The sequence below is a fragment of the Plectrocnemia conspersa genome, unplaced genomic scaffold (assembly GCF_051122295.1).
Source record: "Plectrocnemia conspersa isolate PC_06_02 unplaced genomic scaffold, ASM5112229v1 ptg000013l, whole genome shotgun sequence".
NCBI lineage: Eukaryota > Metazoa > Arthropoda > Insecta > Trichoptera > Polycentropodidae > Plectrocnemia > Plectrocnemia conspersa.
In genome coordinates, this window is record NW_028277177.1 from 17,077,186 (window position 1) to 17,094,872 (window position 17,687).

The 17,687-nt window shown below is 28.9% G+C and overlaps 1 protein-coding gene across 4 annotated transcripts in view; it reads left to right on the top strand.

Annotated features, from left to right (window-relative positions):
* Positions 1-17,687, top strand: part of LOC148227434 (tyrosine-protein phosphatase non-receptor type 13-like) — a 236,800-nt gene that overhangs the window by 126,713 nt on the left and 92,400 nt on the right. The window contains exon 1 of one of the 4 annotated variants that reach the window (XM_088201553.1): positions 7,914-8,381. The exons of the other annotated variants lie outside the window; for them this stretch is intronic. The gene's annotated coding sequence lies outside the window, so the exon portion shown is untranslated. Of the gene's footprint in view, positions 1-7,913; positions 8,382-17,687 lie in introns of those variants that run through there. 4 annotated transcript variants of the gene reach the window in all.

The window sequence follows — 17,687 nt, forward strand, 5'->3', positions numbered from 1 at the left end:
TCGCTCCTTCTGATTACAATATATTTTTATCGACGCAACACTTTAAAAATACGGATAAAAATACAGAATGCAGACGTTGTGAAAAGGGGGTAATAGGAATATTTTAAATCAAAGCTTTCAAGATTTTATGCTATTAGAATTAAAAATAAATCGTGTGGTAGGAAAAATTATATCTTTATAAAGAAATTATATATTTATAAATATGAGCTTTTAGATTCATTAAAAAATTATTTTCATTTCGGATAAATAATTGTATACAAGTATACTTTCTTTGGTATTCAGCTCTAAAACGATAGCTGCAGAGCTATCTTAAAAATCGTTGAGAAAATATAAAAAAATGTTGAGGCTAGAAATTGCTAAAGATAGTCACAAAGTTTTCTTATTTAAGTATAAATAATATTTATATATTTTTATTCATAGTTTTAATCTTATACGTATTTAAATCATGCAAATATTTATATATAAAACAGGGATCTAAAATAGTTTAAGATTTTTTTTATGCAAAATTCTCGTATCTTCTTTTTATTATACATCATTTATGTGACATTTATAATTTTATAAAGCTTATTATTAATATCGTTATAAGTAAAATAATTAGGGAATTATTCGCATCGTCAGCAGACATATCTAATGTGATTTACTAAATCCCACTCTAGATTATCTACCCGTTCAATCTCACAAACGTAAAATCATGAGGTACATACTACTCCATCGTGATTTAATATTTGTTTTATTATTCCGTTTAATATTTTTATATTAGAATAAATATTTTCTTCAACGAAAACCAGTTGCAAGGGTATATCCCACATAATCCATAGTAGTAAAGTCACTTCAATAAGCATCTTTAATAATTCAGCTTTATGTAGCATTTTCCAATTTGATCTTAAATTTAAGAATAAAACCCTAAGATTTTTTCATATGTGATATGGCTTGGGAGTTGTATATCGATAATTTTAAAGGACAAGGCCTCACAGGTGATCTGGTTTTCACATATGTTATGGCTATGTGTCTATGTCTGAAGAAATTACAGTTGTAATTTATTTCTTTTGCTTAACTTCCCAACTAATAGTTAAATTTTAATGACTGTAAAAAGTTTCGCTATCTTAAAATAAACATACATTTTTGTTTTCTGGAACCGAAAGTATAGGTTGTCTTCATTTTACGGTGAAACTATCTTTGGATGCACAAATGTATGAGTATTTGTGACTGGATTCAATATTGACACCAACACGTTATATTGCAGCGTCAGAGGCGAAATTGTAAGTGGACCATGCTCTGGGCGATCCATTTCGAACTTATCAAACACAGCAAGTCACGCCAGAGAGAACAGGAAAATTAAACTGCTATATTTGCATCACGCAACCCCTTCAACACTGGCCGGAAAACGAGGCGAATCCGCCCCAGTTAAACAACAATACCCCTTACATAACGATTTGCAGTGGGACCCTTTCGGCAGCGAGAGAAAAAATAAATGGGACTATAAAATAATTGTCCAATTGGGACATGGTTTCGAAGCCCGAACTCAATTTTTATTTATACGCAGTGAAAATCTCTTTTTAATGTAATCGATTTTATACGTAATACAAGATAATACATGGCACGTGTGCATTCGAAATTGAAAATTTATAGGATTTTGAACATGTTCTGAATCTTGTACGGAACTAACAGAACTGTAAATAAATCCATCGATTATTTGCAAGACTATTATAAATCAATATTTGTTTAAAACGTTGTACAGAAAACTATCATGCACATACAAATAAATATAACATATCGATGACCTCAATTTAATTTTTTTAATAAATACTAACAGTGATATAGTATTTAGTAATTTCATAAATCATCCATTAAAAGTTATGCTTATCTACATAAATATACTAAATAAGACACGGATTTATTTTGGATTGGATTCTCTATTTTGATACTCGTTCACGTGAGATTTTATGTGTAAATTTACATCAAAGAAAATACCAATACCTCAATTTCAATATATAAATACCAATACCTGGAATTTATATATTGAAAATAGTTCCATTTAGTATGTGTATAATGCAGAATAATAACTGCGGAAGCTGCATACTATGTACGACATTAGATTAAAACCATTATGTTTGTTGCTCGATTGATTTTTCTTTAAAAATCAATCGAGCTCGATTGATTTTTCTTTAAAAATCAATAAAATTTTCTTTAAAAATCGATTGATTTTTAAAGAAAAATCAATCGAGCAATACTAAAATTTGATTCAATAGTCAAAGTGGATCATAGTAATAAAAAAATATTTTTTAATGATTTAAAATCGGCGTTTATAATTTTATATTTAAATCTTATATATTTTTTGGGAAAAAATATACAATGATATAACATATTATAAAACATGAGGATTTTTAAATATATAATTAGTTATTAGTTAATCTATTATTTTATTAGACACTGATGGAGTTAAATTGGTTTCTTCGTTTTAAGTAACAATTTAAAGCCAAATTAGCCGTTAAAACCGTAACCGATTTGAGACTTTTGATGACCACGCTTAACCCAACTTTAGATCCTATACAAATTTATCTACAGCATTGACCTGTCCAAGTTTCACATTTAATATCGTTGTACTCCAAGACCTTAATTTCTATCGATACCGCATAATAAATATAGACCGAGCTAATTCTATGACTCGATTCTTGTATTTAAACAATCTGAGGATGTATCGTTAGATTCTTAAAAAGTAAACTTTTTGGTCGATAGTCGGTCAGTGTTATGGGGCGAGATAAGCTCGGGGAACTTTACGTTTCGGGGTTAAATTGTCTGCTCGACTCCATAAACTCACAAACAGATTTTACCTTTATCTTCACACTAGTGCTTTTATTGTTTAGATTTATATACGAACGAACACAATAGAAGGCTATTTATATCTTTTTTCAGCTCGTTATCGCTCGCGTTGTGTATGTGCTTCATTATAATAACAACTTATATATATTTATTTAATCTTTCAGAGTTTCAGTTATAAAGTAGCGCTTTTTATAAGTTGATCGGCTTATCTTTCTGAATTCATTGTTATTTCGGATTTTAAATAGACGTTTAATACGCATTGTTGTGCCCCTGACAGAGAGAGGAACTCACCAATTAAATTTATATTTAGAACCAATTTCCGAAAGTGTCGAAAATTTTCCGCGTTGCATAATCTCATCCAAGGATGAAATTAATTTGTTTTTTCTCTTGTTTGTCTAACCATTTTTATGTTTTTTCATTGTTCTCGTGCATTTTGCGTTAAATTCGTTTAAAGGAAACGGCGTTTGATACGTTAATTACGTAACGTCTATGCGGACATTTCGAGTTTCGTGAAGGATTACGTTGCGGTTTTAGACTTGAGGTGCGTTGAAAGCCGCACTGTACAACTAAACATTGTAGAACTAGTGATTGAAAATTTGCGCTACCCTCATTATTTAATGCCAGCTGAACAAAATTATCAGGTGTGCTATTTATAGATTTAAATTCAATTTAAAAAAACTTCGTAGCTTAATTAAAGTAATTGTTAGTTTACCCGATAAATGGTGAAAATTTCAGCCGAAAATAAATGTTTTCTCTTTCGACTGGAGAAAAACACGTATATTATTATACATATTTTGCTGTATGTGGTTTGGTATATTAGCATGTTTTTTTGGTGCGTGGCATTTTCCTTATGTACCGTATAGGTTCAACGCTTGTATAATTTCTCAATATGATTCATATGTTATGTAATATTCAGCAATTTCGTATATATTTATTTACAAACCTATGTAGCAAAGTATATTTTTTGTATGGAAACTAAAAAAAATATTTATATTTAATAGATTATATATTTTTGTCTGCTAAATAATGCTTTTTTCATGCAATAAATATGGTGTTTTGAATACCATTATGTGATTTTTTTTGAAACGAAAATGAGGTATATGTAGTGTTTTCACGTTGTCTTTTATATAATCAGAATAGCGTAGTCCGTAAGGTATAGGCTGGTAACCCAGAGGTCGCGGGTTCGATTTGCTGCAGCATACTCAAATTTTTATTTATGAAAATTCGATAATTATGAAAACCGAAAACCTATTAATTATAAATTATAATTATTTATATAGATGTCATTGATTTATAGAATTTCAGTCTGATGGTTAAATTGTTACAGATTTACTCTGTTGTGATGCATTTGATTTATGCTTGTCAGGTTATTACGGAAGATTAAAATAAAAAAATAAAATATTGTGGTGTAGGCAATGCACCTGTGAATTAATACCTAAACCAACGATAATGATTCCAAATATGTATATATTTTTTTTAATATTAAAATATTTATTTAAAAAAAGTTAACAATTTTTACAATTTAAAATAAACGTATGTTTAAAAATATTAACTTGGCTATTTACTATGTTTGTTTTCTTTTAAACTAAACTCTTAAGTTTCAGACTAAGCTGAGTAATTTAATACTTAATAACCTCATAATTACGAAATATTAAATTGTAGCGGTTTGCTAAATAAAATTGTGGTTTGAAATCATGTTACTTCATGCAAAACCATGGGAAAATAAAAATATAAATACAAAATAATATAATTCACAAACATGAAGTGGTGTAAGTGTTTCTTAACCCTTTTGAGCCTCGACCTAGATAAGAATAATATTTTGCGACCCAAATAGAGTTATGAAAATATATTTTAACAATACAAAATTTAATACATATTATTTATCTTTGACTTTCGATAAATTAAAAAAAAATTAAAAAATATTTTTTATTTTAGTTAAAAGCTTTTAAAGAGCTGGAAACTCTAATTTGTTCTTGCATTTTATTGTAAATCAGAATGCAAACACAAAGACTATTTTAATTTTAATGAAGTTGTTATTAATGGTAAATATTATTTACAAAATTAAATGGCATCTAACCCCAATTATATTTAAAGATACTTTTGAAAATATATTTATTTGACTGTACGAGTTATCTATAACATTTCATAAGTCGGCAACATCAAAGTTGTTTTTATTTTCAATAGGTTGATTAAGGATTGTGAAAAAGGAAGTCACTTTTTATTCCATAATAGCTTACCTTTGAAGCTTGTTATCGTTTCAGCTAATTTAATGAGAGTATTATTAGCCCTTTTCATAGATTAAGTTGTTAATTTAAGAAAAAAAATATCTGAAAGATAACTACGTAAAGAAACAACTTTGAATCAAATCATTTTTATACAAGATTGATTTTCTTGCAGTTTTCTTATCAATTGTATTGCGTAACAATTGTAACGACCTATTATCTTAATATTGGATCGTGCTCCATATATTATTAAATTATGAGTTAAATGTTTTAATTTTGCCGTGTAAATATTATATTTTTGTTGATGATTTTTGTTAGACATAAAATTAAAATATGAAATTAATTAGCTAATCGCCACCGGTTTTGACTACAATGGCGAAGTTAATAATAGTTGATCGTGAAGTTTCGCCATACAAGTTCAGAAACTCGTAAAATATAATGCCGAAAGTGGAAAACTGTTCGTCCTAAATGAAAACTGAGTGCGAAAAGTTCCACAACCACATACCCATCTGATTTCCACTCTGGCGCGTCACTCACGTGCGAAAAAGCGCGCTATGATTAATATTTATGAAAGTTTACTCCGTTTTTCCTTTATTTTCTCTTATTCAGAGTAAAAGCCACCTTCACTCTTACTTTGCATTATTGAGATGCAAGGGGAAAAAGGCATTCGCCATTGAGTTATCCGTTTTGTTCGCCATAGGTTAGGCGTATATTTCACTTCAATTCGCTTTAACCATCAGTTACTTTTATGGAGCTTCTTATTTCTTTTTTTACATTTTTTATGGATCGTTTATACTGCGTTTTTATTGCGATCGCGCTTTCGAGACGGAAACATAATTTTTTCGATAAAATTTCACTCAACGTGAATCGATTTCGTCGAATATAATAATAAAAGTATTATTTATTAATATTAAATATTATGTAATTGCTCACCTAACACTAACGACTAAATCAGTACATAACTAATTGTAAGCTATAAGAAAAAAAAAACTCAAACCAAATATAAAATATTATATTATATAATCCAAAAAATTAAAGCAAAAGGTTTCTTTATTCCCATTTGAAAATTGGTTAAATTTGTACCTATTTAGATTTTGCCCTTAAAAACAATATTTTGTAAACCGACAACTTAAGTACTTTCAACGACACAATGAATTGCAATTTTTAAATTAAATCCATGGTCCTTATTATGTGCATTAAAAATAATTCGTTTACCTAGCTACTGAAATTTCGATGAATAATATGTTATTTTGATCTAAAGGCTTCTACAAATACAGAACAATTATTGATTTCCACAATACTCGAAAAAATAATTAAACATAAAACAATTAACTATTTATTTTTAATTAAGTATTTTGATGCAATTAGCGACCGATCGTAAAGGTATCAGCAGCGTACAAAAGTAGACTTACACAGAAATCCACTCAACATCCTATTTGTGACAAACGAGTGGTTTGGTACATTTATTATACATTTTTCGGCGTAACCTTATATCTGTATATTTTTGATTGAATTTCGCATATGGCGCACATGACGCGAATAATAAAATGTCAATTATTTCTAGTGAGGAATTGTATACGGGTTTTATATTGCTTTTGCGACGAAGAGTCACAAGTATCATAATTATTTAGGCTTTATTGTTTATTTCCGTAGCTTTTGACCTATAAATATATATAATATTATATATAGTATCGTTATATAGTAAGTTCTCATAATAACATAACATCATCTCACTCGAGTTATGAATGTACATATGTTACGAATTCATTGTTAAGAATTTTACAAATATGATATCATTATCTACATATGCTCGTTGACTTTTGAGGTTATCGATTTTAATATTCGACGACTGTTTGATTCGATGCGGCTTGGGTTTGCGTTATATCTATATTAGATGTATCTGACTGGATTTGACGCTAATGCCCTCCATTAACCCATATCGTATTTTGCAGATGCGTTCATTACCAGTCGTGTTCACATATGAAATTTTATCATATTATACGTAAATTGACAATTCACTGAAGCACCTAATATATAAATATAGGCAATATTTTTACACATAGCATGAACTGCTAATGATATATGTATTATATAAGCAAATATATAAAGACATCAAACATTATATGAATATTTTTATGGCACTTACTATGTCCAAAAAAAAGTGTTATAAAATTATTTTTTATTTTCTAATCACATTTGTGAACAAATTTATCAGTGCGGTCAACCAACTAGACACTTTCGAGAAACTGTCGACAGACTAATGATAGTCGGCTGTCTCTTCGGTTGGAATCAGCCAGCAAAACAAAAAAAAAATTACGCCACCTCTTTCATGCATATCGGTGCAAAAAATATAGTCCTTCTGCTTAATATGAGGGCAAACATGTTTAAAGTTGTTTGCAGAAGACATATTAACTTTTATCAGCTTGGAAAACCCTGCTGTAGAAAAATAAGTAAAAGCTCTCTTTATTTTGTATATGAAAGGCATTTAAAACACTATAAGAATTGTAATGCATAAACTAAGTAGGTCAATGAATATTTAAGAATAATAATGGTATATGGATAAAATGTTATTACATCAAGATTATGTAGATATACGTTAAAATTAAAAAAAATGTTATTATAATTTGGGATATGCTATGTTTTACTAGTTGTAAAATATTTTGATGAACTATGGTTTATCAATGTATGAATAAAATAATGTTAAAAAATAATCTTAGTGTCTTTTACAATTTAAATCCATCGTTTCAAAGTTTTACTATTGAAAACTATTGTCCACTATATGACTTCTACTATCAAATAATACCATTACACGAATCATACTATTTTATACATGTATTCATTCATAGTGTTTTTAACGAACATTGTTTATAGTGCGGACTTGTAAAAATACATAATTGATCTCATTTTTATATTAAACATAGAAAAGCAATGTGATAGTGTTTTTATAGCAGTGCTAATAAACAATTTTAAGTGTTGTGTTATATTGTGGTGACCCGAAGCTGGCGTCGGAGATTTCTTTTGCGGCGTGATGCGCCTTCTGGTACTGAACTCGTTGATCATGTTCGACATAGTGTTCATGTTCTTCCTGTTCTTGGTCGGCGTGACGTGTTTCGTTTACTACATGCCGGGAGCCGTGAGGAGGCCCGCTCCTCAATTCGTCGAAAGTGCAGACTCTGACCTCATACCTCCGCCGCCTCCCTTTGATTGTGTCGATAGTCCGAAGCACAGCAAGTCTTCGTCAATGTTCAAAAGTTGTAGGACGGCGTACATTTGCATGCCCACGACGATCGAAAAGGACCGAAAGGAGCAAGGACCCATTCACGACGTTTAGCTACAGTGGTAACATATCTTTCTATTTTTCTTTGCCTTGTGGGTATGTTTCAAAGTGCAAAGTGTGTTGATATGTACTTTGAGAATCTGATAGCACTCCGTAGATTACTCGTTGAACTTAGTCTTTGTTCGTATCGTACTTTTATGCAACTAAAAGCAGCTCTTACGGAAATGTTATTTTTATGTTTTATAATGTTTTAAAATTTAATATAGGTTTATGGAGTAGTGACAATTCAATTTGATTAAAAACACACCATAAACACGAATAATAGTATTTCAAAATTTAATTTAACCTAATATTTTCCCTTAACATAATCCAGATTTAAATTGGACCCAATTAGTAATATATTATTCTTATATAGAGTTGATTATCGTCAAATTTATTAAGCGTAAAATAAATTTTATAATTAACGTAATTTATAGCTAGCGCGGGGTAATGGAAATTTTCATAAAGGAGCTCGCTTTTTTTTGACAAAAGGCGTAAGATTTACAAAAAATCGAATCGAAAACGATGCAGTCAAAAAATCTGTACCGGAGAAGATAATGTTAAGATTTTCATGTATTCCAAATGATGATTCTAACATATTAAATAAATTGTAAGAAACTTTTTAGTTGTATATTTTAGTCGTAGATCTTAGAGCAAATCAATCGTTACATTAAACTGTACGATGCATATTAAGTTTGAACTAGTGTACTATACAGTATTTTATTTAAAACATTAATCACATGCTATTTCAGTAAAATTTGTTAATCTAAATACATACGTACACCAAAATTAATATTGTCTCTCGCATGCGCACGTCTCTAAGTATATTTTATGATATACGGATACATATTGTATCTATATGTATTCCTTGCGATAAATTTGCAATCACGAATTTCACGAGAGGCAAACATTTTCACATGTTATGAGTAAATCTTGTACTTTTTAATTTATGCATTTCGTAATGTAGGAATTGTAAACTTATTAGCATTTAGTGTGCCCCGTCATTGACTTTTACCTTCATTAAATTATCTTATTCAATAACAATAATCTTCCGCGCCGGGTGGCAGTAATTCTTATTTAGCGATAATTGAATTCTTTCGCCGCAAACTCGTTAAGACTCCACTGTGTAGTTGTGGGCCGAGCTTTTATTATCTGAGAGCAATTACCTACCACCCGCTGCTTTGCGGAAGTTCATCCTCTTTGCTGAATCTGCCGAAGCTCTTCCGGGAGTTATCCCACAATCAAGTTCAATTTCTTAATTAATCTTGATGATTATAAATTATTTAAAACATTCACTTACATTTGAATACTTCTAATAATAGTATTGTATTACGTGTGGATTAAATATTTAAATACAGTATCTAATATGTATTGAAGTTCCTAAATTACGGTATCTTACTTGCTTATCTAGTTTTAGTTGATGTATGTATTAATATTATTTTTTATATTTAAATATTAATTTATATATCAGATTCATTAATTAAAACACTTTCATTCAACAATTGAACCACAGCTCTAAAAACGGTCAAAAAGATTTTAGCAAAATGACAGGTGTGAAAATCCAAATATAATTTATATTATATTTGTATTATTATATTTATTATATTAATATTATAAATAATTTATAATAAATCTTTACCATCGATGACAAAGCAAATTTCGGCATGTCACACAGTGTACGATTTGACCAATCTAGCTGGACAAAACTCAGAATCAGACGTATAGGATTTTAAATGGTCTCAAATTACAATTTAGAGATGTGGCAGCAAATAAAACACAATTTTGTTAATCCTACTAAATTTATTTGGATTTTAACAAAGTTTTTATGTGAGCAAAATGTTTTATGCTGCTTTTCTTAGGCAGTTTCCGTAACAAATAAATGTAGGGATCAGACGACATTATTAAATATTTAAATAAATCATAATTTGTGTGAACACGAGAAGTTTTTAATGTGTGACCTAATCTGACCTTTCTAATTTCTTTGTTTTTGCCCTTTGAAGCCTCTTCAGACATTTGTCCTATTATTTCTGCTCCGTGTATCAGGATCTTATGCAATGTAGCTGGCATGTTATACCACGGGTATAGAATGATATATAAGTCTCGTGTTTCCAAACAATATTGCTTAAATTTGTCTGGGTCCATTTTATAGCCAAACGCTATGACTGTAAAAATAGTAGATACATTAAATTTTCTTTGATACTGGTGATACGAGCCGTTGCTTTAAAATCGTGAAAAACGCCCTTGCGGTGTTCCCATCGTTGCTCGTACCAAAACCTGGTTTAACTTTGTCTACTATGAGACTGACTTCTTTGAATTTACCCTTTATTTTATCCTTCTTCTTCTTCAGCATACATTTGCACTGTGAAATTGTTTGCAATAAATAAATACAACGCTTCTTCCAGGATGTAAGGCCGTTGTTCTTTTTTCACGCTAATTCATCTCCGAGATTTTTTATAACCAGTAGCTCGTTTTGGTAAAACTGTAGATACTTCCTCCATTAAATTAGCAGCGTCTCATTTTCCACTAGCTCGCACACTTATATGCAGCAAAAGATAGCTGTGCATCGTTATATTTTTCCAATTGAACTTTGCGCTTTTTCGTTTTTGTACAACTATCTTCAAAACGCTTTTTCGGTCTACCAATACTGAAACTTGGTTTCGGTGACTATTCGTGGAACATATTAAACACTAATTCTTAATTTAACCATTTTTCATAGACACTTAAAAATAAGTCTAATCGTACGAAGCCATTTCACACGAATCTTCTCACATTATTTTTTCAGAAAGGTCCATAAGGGCTTCTCCTGATCTTGTGTAAGGAGCAAATCAACAAATCTTGACTTTACAAACATAATAATTTTTTTTAATCTGCCTTTGGAAGGGATAGAACGCCAAAAGTCAAATAATGACTTTCGTGAAATTTGGGCACTTATAATGAAACAAATTAAAAATCTTTAGAATCGCACATAATCGCACAAAATAATTATGTTCTTAAATAACTATAATGATGTGAGAATACGTTTAGAGCTTTGTCATGGCTTGACCCAACTTGACTACATACTTTAAGACCATCCAAAGTTAATTTTTGTGTTTTTTTTGTTGTTTTGAAAATGGTATATTTTAAGACAGTATTCCTAAGTATTCACGAATATTTTGGTGGATTAAAATGCAATGATAGATTGATAAGTACCTCTAGTTAAATAATCCATCACTAAAAAGTACTTAAATCACACAAAACACAGTAAGACAAGCACTAACGTCAATGTTCACAGCTGCACTAAGCGGCTAATCGCGGCTACCTAGATCCAAAACGGTAACTTTGCCCATTTGTATTGAAGGGATCGCAACTCAAAAACTGTTTTGAGTACGTTACCGGTTGTAGGGAACATTCAAGAGTATAGTAATATTAAAAAAAGCAATATCTGAACATTATAATTTTAGACTTTTGTCCACCTAGATTAGTCAAATCGTATGCTGTGTGTCAGTGTCAAAAACCTGAGAAGCCACACGAGCCGCAACTCTGATTATATTTTTATCTAAAATAAAATAATCTAATATTGAACCAAACATTTTATGCTGTTAATCATTTTATTGCATTTTATGAACTAATTTAAAAATATGAAAAATTTATAAACGAAAACTTATATAATTTTTATAAAAAAACAATACAAAAAAAAAATTAAAACATCAAAATATGATTAGCATTGTTTTTGATCAAAAATTTTTTAATATTCGCTGGTATCGAAGATTTTCCAACTCGTATGTAATTTTTAAGCCTTTCGTCACCAAGGCGATTTCAATGTACGTGTTTAATAATCTTTATTTTAGAAAATAGTTGCTCGCATAATTAGGTGCTTTCAAATAAATTTACCATTTGCTTAGCATGGTTAGTTACCAGTGGTTAGTTTACTGATAGAAAATAATATTTGTAAAAATCAAAAAGATCAAGGTTTGAAAATTTATTTTTAATTCGGTTTTGCATTGTAGATCAATTATATTCATTTGAAAATTTTCGGGGATTTTTTCAACATCTACTTTAAAAGGTAATTCTTTCTTTGAGAGAGTAAAGTTCATAGCTTTTGTATTTCTTCCGCATATTATCTTGTATTCGATGGATTTTCTGTTGTAAAATTTTTCTGTCAGAAAATATTCCATATTATTGAATTCCAGTTGACGATTCCACAGTGTAAGTTTAATTTTAAAAGCTCTTATATTATTAAATATTTGATTGATTAGTTTATTTTTCTTAAAGGTCTACATTTATATTATTTCAATGTTCTGTAATATCAACACAAAAAGTAAAAGCACACATCCATTATTTGTCATTAAATCCCGAAAAGGAGTATTGCTTTATCTCTTAAAGCAATTTATTTTAATTTTTTAAATTTAAATTGTATTGAAAATAACATCACCATATTCGCTTTGCATATGTATTGAAAAATCTTTAAATTTACCAAGATTTAGCCCTAGATATCTATAAAAATTGAAAATTTTGATAATCGGTGTGACAACATTTGACATTTTTAATATTTTACACACACATTTTTCTGATGTACAATGCAATCAGAAACGATGACTTCTCGTTCTATAGCCTCCTTCATCCTTGGTTAAAAGTCCCGACACTATTATTCATACTAGACATGGCTCCGTCTGTTGATATTCCCACGATCTATTTTATTGGGATATTAAATCGGAACAAAACACCTCAATTCTTCATAAATATGTACTCAGGTGGTATTTATTTTCAATGAAACCAAAGATGTTAGTTCTTCGATTAAATTAAATTTGACACCTTGGTGTGTCGCTAATATCGCAGCTTTCAAGCAAAGTTAAAGATATCCACTCCAGTTTTGAGATTCGCCCCTTTAAATTGAATTCTATATCATTTGAAAGATTGCCAATTTTTCTTGCAATTTTAAGCAGAGAAAAACTTATTTTTGAGATAACTTCTAAATGGTTTCATTATCCATCGGAAAATGGTTTCATTATTTTTGCTAAAAATTGACTAACAATATAGTTTGCACAACTGTTGTATCAAGCGATTATGAAGCCATTTTAAAAATATTTTACTGTTGCTTTATATTTTTGCAATTCATTTAATTAATGCAATTGTCCTTGTATTTCTTTTAATTTTAAAGTATATTTAGTTTCGTAATGGCGCTTGATATTATATTCTTTAAAAACAGATATTTATTCTGAACATACAGAATTGTCTTTTATAGTTGTATGTCCATATTTCGAGGATTAAACGATATGAGTTTCAGAGAACCATGAATAAATATAAGATATACCAATTGAAAGTCGAGCTCCATGAAAGTAATGTATAACGTCTAATTTTGCTACTGAAAGTAATGCATAACTGTTCATGTAGCTTCGAATGGCGATGAACACAAGATTATTAAGCGTCGTTGTAAAAATATAAAACAAGTCTGGAGTAGTATTTAGTAATTTATTCACTATGCATAGCTTAAAACTTAAAAAAACCCTGTCAATATTGTAGCATAGTATAACAATTATACATTGTTATTGTTTATATGTTGTATTAGGTAAATCGCATTTGATTTGAAAAAGTGCATTTTAATTGTATTTTTATATTTTTACTTTAGCTTTATTACCAGTCTTTTCCCGGGATAGATCTATATTAATTATAATTTATTTGTTATTACAAATTTATTGCAGTAGCACGTAATCAGTCGTAAGCATGTCGTTGTTCATTTTTTTCAGCCTTATCGCAATATAGCACGTAATCGCTGTTCAGCTCAACTTTCAACTTACAGATTTAAAGTTGAAAATAGCATAGTGGATGTAGAAATGGCAGGTAGAATGATAATTAAACAGATACATACATGTACAAATTTTCTGTTTTATAGTATAGATATAAACTGTAGAATGTCACATAGAACATGTTGAATTTAATTAAAGCTATGTTTAAGACCCAATCAACAATATATCGTTGTTCGTGATAACATCAAATAAACGCTAGTGACTATCTTTGTTGGCTTCATGATGCCCGAAATGGTAAATGAATTTGGTAACTTGGTGCTGCGTTAGTGTGTCAATGACATTATTAATTTTTTATATATTTACTTTAATTGTTTTGTAGCATGATCCAAGAAATATGTTACAAAAAAAGATTTAAAAAAAACACATTGTAGCAGTTGAAGATAATTTTTAAAGTTAATTTTAATGTGTATATGTATCTAATTAGTTTTTCTCAGTACGTATTCTTTTTTTTTGTTATAATCGTTTCATCATTCTATACGACTACGTGAGACGCGTAGCAATTTGAAGTATTTCATTGGGATTACACTTGATAATATTTTTTTGTCACTGAGAATTTATTTAAAAAAAATATTTGATATTACAATATAAATAAACGATTATTGTATAATATAAGTGGTGATGGTTTATAACCATATTAAAGATTAAGCAATCTATTTTATTTCATTTTAACCATCACTGTAATAACAAATATTATCACAATTTTATTCTAAAAATTCAGCTTTTTGCTGAATTAAATGTAATTTGTAAACTAATCAAAATATTTGCAAGAATGCTTCAGAATATATCGAAGGATTATTTATTGATCAACAGCGTTGTTTGAGTGTATCAAAATCAGTAGCAACAAGTCTGCTTTGTTTTTACAGTTTATTGATAAAAAAATCGATTTAGTCAAACAGGTACATGTTATCTACACAGATTTTGAAATGGTTTTTGATAAAGTTTTTCATGCCTCAATAAAAAAAATGGATAGCTTTGAGTTTGCACTAAAAAAACGAGCTTCATGGCCAAAAGCGTTAAATTTTTATACACTCAAGTAAATAGTATCATTATATATATTGATATATGCTATATTTAAATTAAGAGTAATCTAAAGGTGCTAGAAATCGCGGATATTAATTGATATTAATAATTCATGCTCCAATCTGCTTTTGCAAGTATGTATATTTACGGATTTATAAATCAACTTTACGTGTGTCAGAATTTACGTTTGTCGTATTTATTACCACTGTTGTTTCCTGTGTGCATGCATTTGTAAACTGTAATAATATTATGCCATAGGGCAAGATTTTCGCTCGAGGATTCACGGAAGCGTCATTTTGAAGTTTAATAACGCGGTTAGAGAGCACGTATATTATCGTGGTTCATTCTTGTAGAGGAAATTATATATTTTTCCTACAAAATTTTCTAATTATTCTCAAAACAAATTAAAATGATTGAAATATTATTAATTTACACTTAGATTTAGACTAAAAATAGTTTAGTGGTATCGTATTGTAATTCACCTATATTGTAATTATTCTTATTAAAAAAGTATTTTTAACTATTTTTGACCGTAACACTAAGTAATGTATATATTCAAAAATATCAATATCAACCATAGAACCCGTACCATTCAAGAAAGTTTTTTATATAATGTTATAATTTTGCTGCTTTTTAAACTAAACTTTATGAACCGCAATACATTAAAGTTTGCCATTATTATTAATAGCGTTAAACTTTTTATTAAAATATAAAAAGGTACAAAATTTATAATTTGACTACTATTTATTTATAATAATTTAATTTATGTATAAATTTGTTTATCTTTTATGCTGATTATATGTGTATATATATGTTATATGTCTGAATATTTACAAACATTTACAGATACAATATATTTTTATTACATTTTTTATACCATCATGTTAACCAAAAACTTTTATATGAAATTATAGATCTACTTAGTGGCGAGATTGTGGTGTTATGATCGTTTATCATACTATTAAAATTCCATCATGTGTAACAGGGGTGATGTTTTGTTAGCACCATAAGACCTTTCGAGGGTTACGTTTTGGTCGGTGGATAATCGATGATGTTATATTGAAAACGTTGTGTTACAAACACAATTTTGACTTAAAATAAAAAAAAATGAATAAACAATTTTTAATTTTAGTTCACCTATACCTATATAGAATTTTGGTAAATATGAGGATTTGTCATGTCGAGATAAACCTGTCACGCGATTCGGACGACACGTAGATCCCGTCACGTTGTTTGCGAAACGTTGTCCTTTTTTCGCCACTTGTAATTCATGTGTGATCAAGTTTTTGTGCAATTTTGGCATAGTGATTATTGTAAAAAGGATTTAAGCGACGATTTTCCGGTCTAAAGGTTGTATATACATCTATAATATATATTTCTCTTATTTATTTTTATCAAGTTGGAGAACCCGAAAAATTGGCCCACGTTCTAACCAACTATCAATAATTTGATTTTGTGTTGTACGTATATTTTTTTGGGTAACGTAACAAGTAGACCTTGAAGTGTATAAAGCCCGATATTGGAAGTTTTGCGAGGGAGAAAAATCGGATCAAATTTACGAGGGGAGTATCGAAATTTTGAGTGATAAGTTACTAGGGATGCTGTTATTTTATTTTTGTATAATTTTTGTATAATCTTTTGTATAATATAATACAGGCTTGTTACCTATAAAATGATGGGCTTTTATGAAGTGTATTTATTTATAAAATATAACGTTTAAATTAAGATTTTTATGAAACAGTCTGGAAGACGAATATTGTCTATTTAAAATTATATTGGTTAATATTTTTAAAGAAGATATATCGAAAATTTTATTTTCCTCTTTTTAAATTTTACTCTAATATAATAATGGGGTAAGGGTCTTATAATTTATTTTTTAATTGCCATCAATGCATCTTAAATATAAATCCAATAACTTAAATCTATAATATAATATAGTGATAATATACATATATATTTATTTACACATACATACAATTATTACATAGAAATGAAATAAAAATTATTTAAACGTTAAAACACGCAAAGAAAAAATAAATTTAAAATAGATGTACAGCTGAAAGTTATTAAACTTCTTGTACAAATTATAAAATATATTTACTTCTACATATAATTTAGAACTTTATTATGTAGCTTTGCATTTTTTTTATTATTTCAATCATTTTTTTAAATTATTATAAAAATTATCCAGTCTTCAAACCCGGTGAAATATTATATTTTAAGAGGTAATGTACACTTATATTATTTTAAACTATTTTTTATTAAATCATTCCGGATAGTTTATTATTAAACTTTTTGCATTACACTTTTCTTTCTCTCCCAGCATCTGTGAGCGTTTGACAATATTAAGTTATTAATTATATCGACCTTTGTTCTTCATAGAAATTTGTAAAGGGACTGTGTGTATAAATTGTAAATTTTATGTATATCTAGGTACGTGAGAGTAGCATTCATATTCCGCGAATGAATTCCTACAGCTCCCCGTAGACTTTCATTGTTATGTGGCCATTCGCTCGTCTCTGAATA